The sequence below is a fragment of the Chenopodium album genome, chromosome 21 (genome assembly GCF_948465745.1).
Source record: "Chenopodium album chromosome 21, dcCheAlbu1.1, whole genome shotgun sequence".
Classification (NCBI taxonomy): Eukaryota; Viridiplantae; Streptophyta; class Magnoliopsida; order Caryophyllales; family Amaranthaceae; genus Chenopodium; species Chenopodium album.
This window is the reverse complement of record NC_137854.1, coordinates 16,621,599-16,634,023: the sequence shown is the minus strand read 5'-3', so window position 1 is coordinate 16,634,023 and position 12,425 is coordinate 16,621,599. Positions and strand designations below refer to the sequence as shown.

Below are 12,425 nucleotides of genomic sequence, written 5' to 3'. Positions count from 1 at the left end.
GCTGGGCCGCCTCGGTTATATTTGCTGCAAAGGCAGACGGCTGTTCGCCTAGCCTCATCAGCCGCAGCTGCCAGTCTAGTGGCTGGACATTGGTGTATGCCGCCTGACCTCCGAATGGGGGTGGCAGCATATACTGGAGGCCATATTGCCCATACTGCTGGTAGGTGAATAATCGGTCGTTGGACAATCACCCTAAAACCAAACAATAATTCTACCTAAACCAACCTAAGACAAGTCTAGGGCAAGTAGAGGATCGTATCCATAGGGAATGGGTAAGTACACCGAGAGTATGAAACGGTTGCAATCTAGTTCGGTCACAAATTGGGGGTTTTGATTAGGTAACTACTATGGAGACAAACACTAGGGGAAATGGGAATTGACGCCAACCAAACCAATGGATCAAAACAATAGGCAAGCATGAACACAAATTGGGTGATAGAGAGGGCACTCAATGTTGCCTTCTTTCGAAGCCACAACACTAAGCATTCCTAAACCAAACTCAACTAACAAGATAGGCCAACCAAGTCTTAACGATGAGAAGTAGACTACTAACTCAGGTTTGTCTTTCGATCGGTCCAAGAAAGCATTAAGGCACAAGCAATTGGGATTTCTCACCTAATTGTTGCAACTAAGACTACTACATCATTCAAACAAGGAACCATAATCAAGAGGAATTTAGCATAACCATATAAGAAAAGGCTCACAACTAGACTTCATCTCTCAATGCAAGCATAGAAGTGAATACATGAGCAATAAGTGGCCATCCAATTACACATGCAATTAACCAATTCTTTAACAATCAATCATCAACCAAAAATGAACATGCAAGCACAAACATCAATCAACCCATGGCTTGGTTGGGTCTTCACCCAACCCCTAGCTAATTAACTACTCACTAAACATGGTGAGGGACATCAAAACTACAAGTTCCAATTCAAACATTAAGTTAACAAGTTGAGAGGAGTAGTAGGAATAAGGTAGATTGGACATGCAACAACAATTAAGCAAGATCAAGAGAGAAATTAACAATTCAAAGTAAATAAAACTGAAACTAAAGAGTAAGAGATAGAGGAAAGAGATTACTTAAAATGCTTCAAAGTTGAGAAATTGTTGAATTCAAGAGAACAATCTTCAATTAATCTATTACAATGATTGAGTTTGAGAAGATCTAAGCTAATTAATGAGGGTTGAGAAGAACTAAGGGCCTAAGAAAACTAAAGGGAAAGAAGATCCCCAAAAACTGAAGCCAAGCGTCCTATTTATATGCCCAAAAATTACATCGTAAAATCCGTCAAAATCGGGCTTCAGAACAGGAGGAGCGCCGGCTCCAGTAAGTAGGAGCGCCCGCTCCTCTGTACGGAGCGCCCGCTCCTGGGCTCTCTGCTTGCCCTCTCCTTTATGTGCAGTTTGGGGCAGAATGTAGGAAAACAGGGAGGAGCGCCCGCTCCTTAAAGGCTGCACGCCCGCTCCTTTATGTGCAGGGGGAGGCAGATTTTGGTGCTGGGATGAGGAGCGGCCGCTCCTCTAAGGGTGCACGCCCGCTCCTGCCCGATAATGCTCCCTCGAGAAAGTCTTCATGCTCATGCTACTTAACCATAATCTCATTGCACCTACAAACACGAGCACACACATAAAAAGAAACGGGGAAGCCAAAAGATGCAAGTATGCACAAAAAGAGTTAGAAAAAGGGATTGAAGTAGGGGAAAGAGTACAAAATTGTGTTTTAAAAAGCCATGATAAGTGGACAAATAAAACACTTATCAACTGCGCTTGGGGTGCGTATGGCATAGACCCTATCATGAGTTGAGGTTCGGTGTTGAGGGATTTACCGCCTGTCCGACTCTCATGCAAGGACATGGAGTTCCTTGAAGAAGATTCCTTGAAGCTGTCTGGAAAGCTTGAGGTAGAAGCTGACTCAGACTGTTGCTGTCTCCTTCGATTAATGACATGTCTAGCATCGAAGGCAGACGCCTTGTTCAACTCCGGCTGGGGTTGCCGGGGCTGCCTCTAGGGCATTAAAATCTTGGTCCAGTCAAGTTTTGCGGCTGCCTTCTCCTTTGGATGAGGAGTTAGCTGCCTGTCCTTGACTGGCTTCTTCTTCTTCCCATCACTAGGAGTCTTTTCAGCCGGCGGACTCTTGCTAGAGCCAGCCTTGTTGTTGATCATCTCCTTGATTTCACCCTTGAAGGAGTTCATGAATTTCATGAGCTCATTCCGGGTGACTGGAGCCTCTCCTCTGGTCTTCCGGGTTTCCCCGTCTGACCTCCCAGGCGGCCGCCTACTTGGACCTGCCTGATCTTGATTTCGCTCCAGTTGATCCCTGGAACGAATGGATTTAGAGATGAGGGAGCCATCTTTGGTTATGTAGGTCTCCACATCATTGTCCTCTTCCTCCTCCTCCTCAGTAAATACCTCTAGCTGAGGCTGAGGCTGAGGTTGAGGGATTTCAAAGCCTTCCAGTTGAATAACCGGTTGTAGGTCCTCTTGGTTACCTGCCTGAGTAACTGGAGGCAGAGAAGTAGAGTTAAGAATTGGTACAGAATCTTGAACCATCTTGAGGTACTCTCCCCACAGACGGCGCCAAATGTTTTGGGTATTTTTGTCCCTTGGGAGAGTTACAGCTCGAAGACTGGTTCTGCTGGCTCCGTACCTGCAAAATCAACGAAGACACCGGTTGGGTGGTGCTCCGCCTCCAACGCTCAAGTTAGTAACATGAAGGAGAGTAAAAAGTGCGGAATTTAAGGTGGGGATCTGCTTGGATTCCAAGCTCATGAGTTCTCTGATGTGAGAGAAAGTAGGGTGTAATAAATGTTGGTGAATTTCTGAATGTCCCCCAAATTGGGGGAATATCACCCTATTTATAGGGTCATTGGGAAAAGTGCCCCTTTCCTAGGTCATTCTGACCTAGGACTGATGGGCTGCGCCGCCAAATAGCGGATTTTGGGGAATTGGGCCCTTGAAGGCCGCAATTCTACGGAAATATCTGGAGTGGCCACGTGTTAGCTGGAGATTGGCCAAAGGTGACCTGCCAGCCTCTGACACGTGGCACCTCCTCATTGGTCCACTTGTCTAGGGTAAAAATACCCTAAACATCACTTATTATTATTATTATTATTACTATTACTATTACTATTACTATTACTATTACTATGATTATCATCATTATTATCATCATTATTATTATCATCATTATTATCATCATTATTATCATTATCATTATCATTATCATTATCATTATTAATATGATTATTATTATTATTATTATTATTATTATTATTATTATTATTATTATTATTATTATCATTATCATTATCATTATCATTATCATTATCATTATCATTATCATTATCATTATTATTATTATTATTATTACTATTATAATAATTATAATTATCATTATCATTATCATTATTATTATTATCATTATTTTTATCATTATTATTATCATTATTATTATAATCATCATTATCATCACTATTATTATCATTAATAATAATAATATTATTATTAATATTATTATAAATTATCAAAAAAAAACCTACAAAGTCAATCAATTTACAAGAAATTGGTGGGGAGCCGAGATACAATTTGGGCCCCCACCCCTCTAGCTATAGCGAACCCGATCCTGCTGAAGATGTGAGCAGCTGCACGAGCACCAATATGCTGAGTCTTAGCGAACGCCTGAATCCATTTCAGCAACGCAATATCATCTTTCTCTAATTCCCCCAACGAAGAAAAGGAGAAAGGAAGAAAACCATAGCCAATATCCCTAAAATGCGCCCCACAAACTACTAGAAAACAGCTGAATTCCGACAGATTTCACACCTTGTTTTCCGTCGCAAAACCCGTTTTCGACGGAATTCCGTCGGAATCGATTGTCGCAATAAGTGTTGTCGGAAAATTGATGTTTTTCGACGGAAATTCCGTCGGAACCAATTTTCCGACTTAAATAAACTTTCGGACGACAAATTCTGGCCTAGGAAAGTCCGTCAGAAAGTGTTCCGCCGGAAAATTCCGACGGAAATTCCGTCGTGAAATTTAATTAAAAAAACAAAAAAAAAATCTACACCCATACCCTACAAACACCAGCCACACCTTATAACCACCAGCCCCCAACCAAAACCCCCATTCCCCACACCAGAATGTTGGGGTTTGGTGAGTCCGACTCACCGCGGAAACAACCCCGACCCAAGAACCACTCGCAATTAATAAAACCATAAAGCATAACAAAACCACAAAAGGGTAAAACTGGAATTTACCTTTGAAGCGTGCTTCACCCTCACACATGGGCTCGTACTTGAAAGCTCTAGCTCCGATAATACGCGAACCTCCAACGGTATCCACCCACAAAGGACGAACACCGAATTTTAAGGTCCGCTACCTCGGGGTTAGCGAGGTCCGACCAAAACCCGATTGTTAATAGAGTTTACGAGTTTTTGCCAAAATGCAATGCTCTTTTTAACTCCTACTCAAGCAAAGAATTCTCAAGCCATGATTTGGCTATTTATAAGGAAGGATGCCTTGTGAATTCCACTCATCATTCAATGTGGGACTTTTTCACAAAAAATCCCACATGGAAAGATTGGTGAATTCAACCCTTAGTTAAATAAACCAAGGAACAAGTAACAAGTGTCACATGGTTAGGAGTGGACCACTTTCTCACTTGGTCCCCAAAGCATTTCACATGCAATGTGAACTAACCATGTGTCACCCAACCTTGAGCCCCAAGTTGGGTTCGGTTGGGCCATTTTATTTTGGCCCGTGACCATGACCCTTTACCCCAGGTCCACGGCCCCATGCCACGTGTGTCGCCACCGTGGCGCACCGCCACCATGGGGCGCTGCCACGTGGCTCGCTGTCAACGCGGCGGTTGCCAGCGTAGATGCCACGTGCTGCCACATGGCGTTTTGCCATGTGTTCAGCAACGTGGCACACTCCTATTGGACGCGCTTTCCTAGCCTTTCGCGTGGCTAGGATTTTACTTGTTATTTGAAGCATTTTCCCGTCTCGCCAAATCCTAAATTTTGGCTCGACATTTGAGATTCTCCAACGCTCGGTTTCGACGCTCCAAGCTAATTTCCCACGTCTAAATATTTAATACTCGGGTGACGAATTAATTTCTTCCGGATTAATTCGTCGAGTCGGTTCGTTAATTTGCTTTGGTGTGACCCAAAGGGTTCAGTCAAGATTAAGCTGTAATATTAATTATGCATTAATATTACTGATCGGAAGCGGCCTCCACCCAGGCATTCCGATCACTTGACCTTACTGTATATATTAGCTTTCTAATAATTCTGAACCCACTATCAGAATAATACACTTTTCCGAAGGACACCATTCCTTTCAATCTCCCACTTGTCCTTCCGGGCAAGTGAGCTTTCGATGTATAGCCCCTTTCCTATGTCTCTTCATGTGTCTTCATGAACTATAGGGTAAGATTATTCGTCATCCCTATTACGTCCAGAAGTGTTTCTTGAAATCCGAGTTTGACTGTCAATAAGCAGATGATTTTTAAAATGCATCTGAGCACGGCCATGCATTTTCATAGTCTCTCTCTTCAAGAGGCCTTGTTAACAACAAGACATGTTCCCTATTGTCAATAGGGGGACATTCCCAGTCTTTTAATGTAGCTTCTCTTACTTAGAGAACTTAGCCGCCTGATAGTCGTCGTTATGATCCCCATTTACGGCAAACGTTTGAGCGATATCAAAGCAGACTAGTTACTCAAACAAGAGACCTCACATTACTCATGGTCGAGGAAAAGAGTTCAGATAGCTATAATGAGAAAAATACTTGGGACGATTTTGAATCTCTTAAAGTATTCTCATAGGTCGATCCAGTATGGTTCTAAACCAATACCTATGTAAATGATTTATACCCTCATAGCACAAGAAACGGTGCTATAAATCATACTACACACTAATCTCTAATGGTCATTAATCGTCTATATAATAAATGACCTTGAGTAGGGATAATTCTCGATTAAAATATTCAATGTTTACTTAATAGGTGTTTCTTTATCCAAGACATTGTCTTGATACCCTATTTTGAATATTCTTAAGAATCGAATGGACTCGTTATTTAATTCTAAACCACAATTAAATAGTTTAGTGGAATATTTAGAAATATTTTATTCCACTATGAAACTTCACAATGTTTCATCTAATGATAAATGGCTTCCCCAAATGTTTTAAGTGTAGTACTCTTCATAAAACATTCATAGAAATCACACCCATATTTGATATGCTTGATTTCTTTCATGCAATTGTGAACGTTGTCGTTCACTTATTGCATAGGTTTAGTTATAATTACATTGTAAATCTTAGTATCTTCATTATCCACCAATTCCATAAGATGATAAAATTTTGAGAGTGTTAATGGATTACATGTGATTTAGGATTTATTGTCCAAGCAATGGCTCCCACTCATTTTCATGATTTGAGACGTTCAGCTTGACAACCTACAATCGTCAACGTTCAACAGCAAATTTTTCCACTTAACATCTTTCTTTGTTATTGCCTTTAAGGCAACAATATTCTCAACATATATTTTAGTAGACTTCTTGATGACGCTTTGTTTGGGTTTCACTCCAAACGCCTCACAATGATTTGGAATATCCTAATCACTTGTGATCACGAAAATTTACCTTAAATCTCCGCACATTATTCATGGATGTATATCCATGTTGCCATTATCAAGCCACGACGCTTCTTGCCTCGTGTTTATAAATGGCTTCCTTGTTAAGGATCTAATCCTTGTTAAGGTTTGTGCTTGCAGCATCAATGCTCAAATTTTATTTGTTTCCATGCGTCAAGAACTCATCCAACTATTTATCTAAGTGCTATGGATGTTCTTGACTATAATTTAATGGTCTAATACTTAGATTAATGTCGATTGGTATTATATACGTACTTCACATGCTCTAAGCAAGTAAGTCGTCTGACGATTCCATATCACAACTTTATATGATGGATTTAATTCTAGAATGATTCTCAATTTTATTCCATCCATGTGACATTTAGCTCATTCAGCTATACTGAGTCTTATCAACTTGTTCGCTATGTGATATGGTTGAAAGTATCTTACTAGAGTCTTTCTTGTTTGACTTAGTACTTAGCCTAGCTTATACTTAGTTCAAACATTTACTTAGCTTTATACATATGGGTCGAAAGCCTTTCAAAGTCTTTTAAGTTTAACATGGTAAATTCCTTTACTCATTTAAACATTTAATTAAGTTTATACTATAGTTTTTAATTCCCAACATGTACTAAGTATCGTCTCTAGCTTGGTCCATTGTCGAAAATACTTTCAAATCTAAACATTAAGCATTTGATAGTTGTTTCAATAGAGTTCGTAAATTTCTCGTTGGACCTTTACTTTTGCTCCCACTAAACTTCTTATTCATCAGAATTTCTATGTTTCTCCATAAGTCAATCCTTTTATTAACTTTATGAGAAAACACATTCCGATTCCTATATGCAATGCTTCCTTTAATCCCGTGACGGATTCCTTAAGCTTGCTTTCAAATCTAGCATTATTTAGATTTTCAAAACCCTTAGACTATTCCATAGTCACTTCCAAAATCCTATTTTGGGAAAGCGGTTTTGGTATCTATTTTGCCATATTTCATATGTGCAATTTTGCTAGATCAATCACGAAAAGACTTAAGCATTCCGATTGGTGAATAGGTTTTTATTAAAATCAACTCCTTGAAATTAATTATATCCTTTTCAACCAATCTAGCTATGTATGCATATACATTTCCACATTTGTTAGTTTTCTCCTTGAAAACTTATTTGCAATCGATGGGTCTTTCACCTTTCATGCAAATTAATCAAGTTTCAAACATGATTTTCAAACATGGGGTCTGTTTCGGATTTTCATGGCCTCTAACCATTATTCGGAATTCGGATTTTTTATAGCTATCTTACAATGCATTGTTCCTAGACTATCTAATAGTAAATAGTATACTTGTAAGTCTTAGGTGTATTTCTAACTTAATAGAAATTTTTAGGATTCAATCCAAGCCTTTGGTGAATTCTATACCTATACGGGGCAATTGCATTAAACACTGAGTTCCAAGGCGGTGCTTCCAAAGCCCTTTTATTATGTTGATCTTACTCCAACAATTCTGACGTTTTGTGAGTAATGATTTCTCTTTTAAGGCACTTGTAAAGTCCTTTTGAGTATTCTAGATCAAGCATTCTCACGAAATCCTTTTAAGGTCTTCCGAGATTTCTCAGTTCTAGTTTGTTGCTAAGCTCGATGGTCATCGAGTTCATTTTCCTCCCACTTGTCGTTTTGGAAACATGTTATTTTCCAGAAAGACACCACTTAGAGCAACAAACATTATGTTCTCAATTAGGTTGTGGAGGTAATGCCCATAGTCTCACTTGAATGCTTACAAAGAGACGTGAATCTTGTCTTAGAATAAAAGTTCATTGTGAAACAAACAGTTAACTCCCACTTGAGCTATCTTAGTCTTTATTGAGCCATTCAGATCCCACTAAGCTAAGCCACCTAGCTTTCACTAAGCCGGTAAACTCCCACTGAGCCACTTAGCTCCCACTGAGACTAAGAGCCTTAGACAAATACTTGAAAAGACGTTTAAAAGTTATGTATGTTCATAACTAAATATGGCGTCCTTTCTTTACTTCGACATTTTGTTTAGTGTAAAATTAGTCATTTGTGCAAATCTTTAAGAACATTATAGGAAGGGTTGTGAACATTATAGCGGGGCTCCGTTACAGCTGTTGGGATTTGGTGAGTCCGACTCACCGCGGAAACAACCCTGACCCAAGAACCACTCGCAATTAATAAAACCATAAAGCATAACAAAACCACAAAAGGGTAAAAGGGAATTTACCTTTGAAGCGTGCTTCGCCCTCACACACGGGCTCGTACTTGAAAGCTCTAGCTCCGATAATACGGGAGCCTCCAACGGTATCCACCCACAAAGGACGAACACCAACTTTTTAGGTCCGCTACCTCGGGGTTAGCGAGGTCCGACTAAAACCCGAGTGTTAATAGAGTTTAGAGTTTTTGCCAAAATGCAATGCTCTTTTTAACTCACACTCAAGCAAAGAATTCTCAAGCCATGCTTTGGCTATTTATAAGGAAGAATGCTTTGTGAATTCCACTCATCTTTCAATGTGGGACTTTTTCACAAAAAATCCCACATGGAAAGATTGGTGAATTCAACCCTTAGTTAAATAAACCAAGGAACAAGTAACAAGTGTCACATGGTTAGGAGTGGATTACTTTTCACTTGGTTCCCAAAGCATTTCATATGCACTGTGAACTAACCATGTGTCACCCAACCTTGAGCCCCAAGTTGGGTTCGGTTGGGCCATTTTATTTTGGCCCGTGACCATGACCCTTCACCCCAGGTCCACGGCACCATGCCACATGTGTCGCCACCGTGGCGCACAGCCACATGGCACGCTGCCTACGTGTAAAGATGGAAATGGATCGGGTTCGGGGCGGGTGGACCATCACCCGCGTCCATCCACCCCACCCGATCCATCCACCACCCGCTATTATTTTCACCCGAATCCATCCATCCATCACCCACGGGTGAAACGGATGGTTCGGGTGATAATCGGATGTATAATAAGAGCATTTAAAATGAATAAAAATTACCTAAAGTTTAGTGCGTTTCAAGCGTTATCGTTTTATTGTAATATCAACATAATTATCGGATGATTTTGTGAACTAATAAACTCATAATTCATAAACTTCAAAAGTTCAAATCCAAACTTTAATTCACAATAACATAAAAGTTCAGCAAAATAAAATAAGTAGGAGTTAGCTTACATATTACATATGAAATTTTAAATTTTTTTAGTCTTGAAAACATCTAAACAACTAAAACAGTAGCACCATTGCAACAATGGCCTTGTAATCTTGTAGGAGTCCATCTTCATACAATCATATGTTCATCTTCATCTCCCTACCAAATTAACAAGGATTAATTAGACAATGTGAATAGTAGTTACTAAAAGAATAAATTAGAGACTTAGTATATAAAAACGATTGTGCTTTTAAAAAGAAATATATATATATATATATATATATATATATATATATATATATATATATATATATATATATATATATATATAAACGATTACCGAGTCTAAGTCAACCACTTCACTCCCTCCACTACCACTTCCATCATCATCCACTGTATCATAATCATCTAGAATAGTAGAACATGCTTGAGAATTCTCCAAAGTAGTACCTAAACCAATACATAAATTAACCCTAAAACAAGCAGCAATATTCGAATTAATTTCAAAGGAAAATACGAAAATTAACAACAACAATTACAACAACAAACAACATATATAATTGCATTAAACAAGAAAACAAACAACAAACAACATATGAACAAATTCATTTCAGTTTCGTATCAACAAATTACTTACAAAATTCGTATGAACATATTACTTAAAATTGGACAGAGTTTAGAAATCAAATACCTTTAAAATGGATCCGTCGTTCAGTTTTTGCGGCCACCGACCACCGTGACTCCGTGAAAGAGAGGGAGAGAGAGGCAGAGAGCTTTGAGAGAAAGAGAGGAACAGAGAGCGGCGAGAAGAGTGTTTTTTTTTGGAAGGTTAGGGTAGGGTTTAGGAATTACGTGAGTAAGAATTAGGACTAATTAAGGAGTTTGGTTTAGTTGGGCCTAGCCTAGTATAAAAATTCAGCAAATTTTTAAATTTTTTTTTTTTAAATATTCGGGTGATGGGTCGGGTTAGCGGATCGGGTGACGGGTGAAATTTTTCCACCCGAATCCGATCCGTCACCCGCATCCGTTAACCCATCACCCACCTATCATCCGTTTAAACCGGGTTTTTCACCCATCCAATAAGACGGGTGGAGCGGGTGAGCGGGTGATCCACTGGATATTTCCATCTCTACCTACGTGGCACGCTACCACTTGGTGACTGCCATGCGGTGGCTGCCACGTGTGCTACCACATGGTGTTTCGCCATGTGTGCTGCCACGTGGCACGCTCCTATTGGACGTGCTTTCCTAGCCTTTCGCGTGGCTAGGATTTTACTTGTTACTTGAAGCATTTTCCCGTCTCGCCAAATCCTAAATTTTGGCTCGACATTTGAGATTCTCCGACGCTCTAAGCTCGAATTTCTGATGTCTAAATATTTAATACTCGGGTGACGAATTAATTTCTTCCGGATTAATTCGTCGAGTCGGTTCGTTAATTTGCTTGGGTGTGACCCGAAGAGTTCAGTCAAGATTAAGCTGTAATATTAATTATGCATTAATATTACTGATCGGAAGCGGCCTCCACCCAGGCATTCCGATTACTTGACCTTACTGAATATATTAGCTTTCTAATAATTCTGAACCCACTATCAGAATAATACACTAGTTTGAAGGACACCATTCCTTTCACAGAACCACTGCACACCGACCCCAACCACAAACCCATTCTTATCCCACCACCACCGACACTACCACACCAAAAATGAACCCCAAAAAACGAAAATCAATCCCGAAAACACCAAAAAATGTAAATTAAACACCAAAACACGAAAAATTAACTCCAACGAAACGAAAATCCCCCAAAAAAAATCAAAAATTAACACCAAAAAACGAAAATTAGCCCAAGCATTTTAAAATCGACAACGAAATCGAAAAAATCCACACAAAATAAAATCAAAACCTGTAGATCTACATATTTAAACAGAATTTCGTTTAAAAAAACGATAATTTTATCATAGGAAATATATAAATATACAATTATCCATTAAAAATGATAATATAACATAACAGTTGCAAAAAAATTAACTAGATCTACAATCTAACCTAAATTAAAACTAGATCAATAAAACAAAAACCTTGAGAGTGGGTGGCTCGGGACGGTGGTTGTCGACTTTGTTATTGTTGCATCGTTGTTGTTGATGTTGCTTTGTTGCATCGTTGTTGTTGCTGTTGCTTTGTTGCGTCGTTGTTGTTGCTGTTGCGTCGTTGTTATTGATGTTGCGTTGTTGCGGTTGATGGTGTTGGACGGAGAGAGAAGAGGATGATGGAGAGAGATAAGATAAAGATAAGAGGAAAGGGAAGAGAAGAAGATCGAGAAAACTAAAGGGAGGATTGGAGAAGAGGAAAGGAGAAGAGAAGGAGAGGAGGGGCAGAGGGAAAAGAGGAAAGAGAAGAGGAATGAGAGGAGAGGAGAAAGAAAGGGAATGAGAATCAGAAGGGGAAAGTGAAAAGAGGCGGAGAGGAGAGGAGAGAAGAGAGTTTGATATTTAGGGTTTTATATTTAAACAAGTGATTTTAAAAAATATATATATATATTAATTCCGACGGAAATTCCGTCGTATATTTCCGACGGATACATATTCCGTCGGAAAATTAAATTTCCGACGAAATAATCCGTCAAAAAGTACATATTT

At 39.4% G+C, this 12,425-nt stretch overlaps 1 long non-coding RNA gene across 1 annotated transcript; it reads right to left on the bottom strand.

The window, feature by feature from the left end:
• Positions 1–9,746: 9,746 nt before the first annotated feature.
• Positions 9,747–10,660, bottom strand: LOC145602936 (uncharacterized). The gene is made up of 2 exons (XR_014104649.1): positions 10,485–10,660; positions 9,747–9,952 (listed from the first exon to the last, which is right to left on the bottom strand). It is a non-coding gene; the product is annotated as an uncharacterized LOC145602936 (long non-coding RNA).
• Between the last annotated feature and the right edge of the window lie 1,765 nt (positions 10,661–12,425).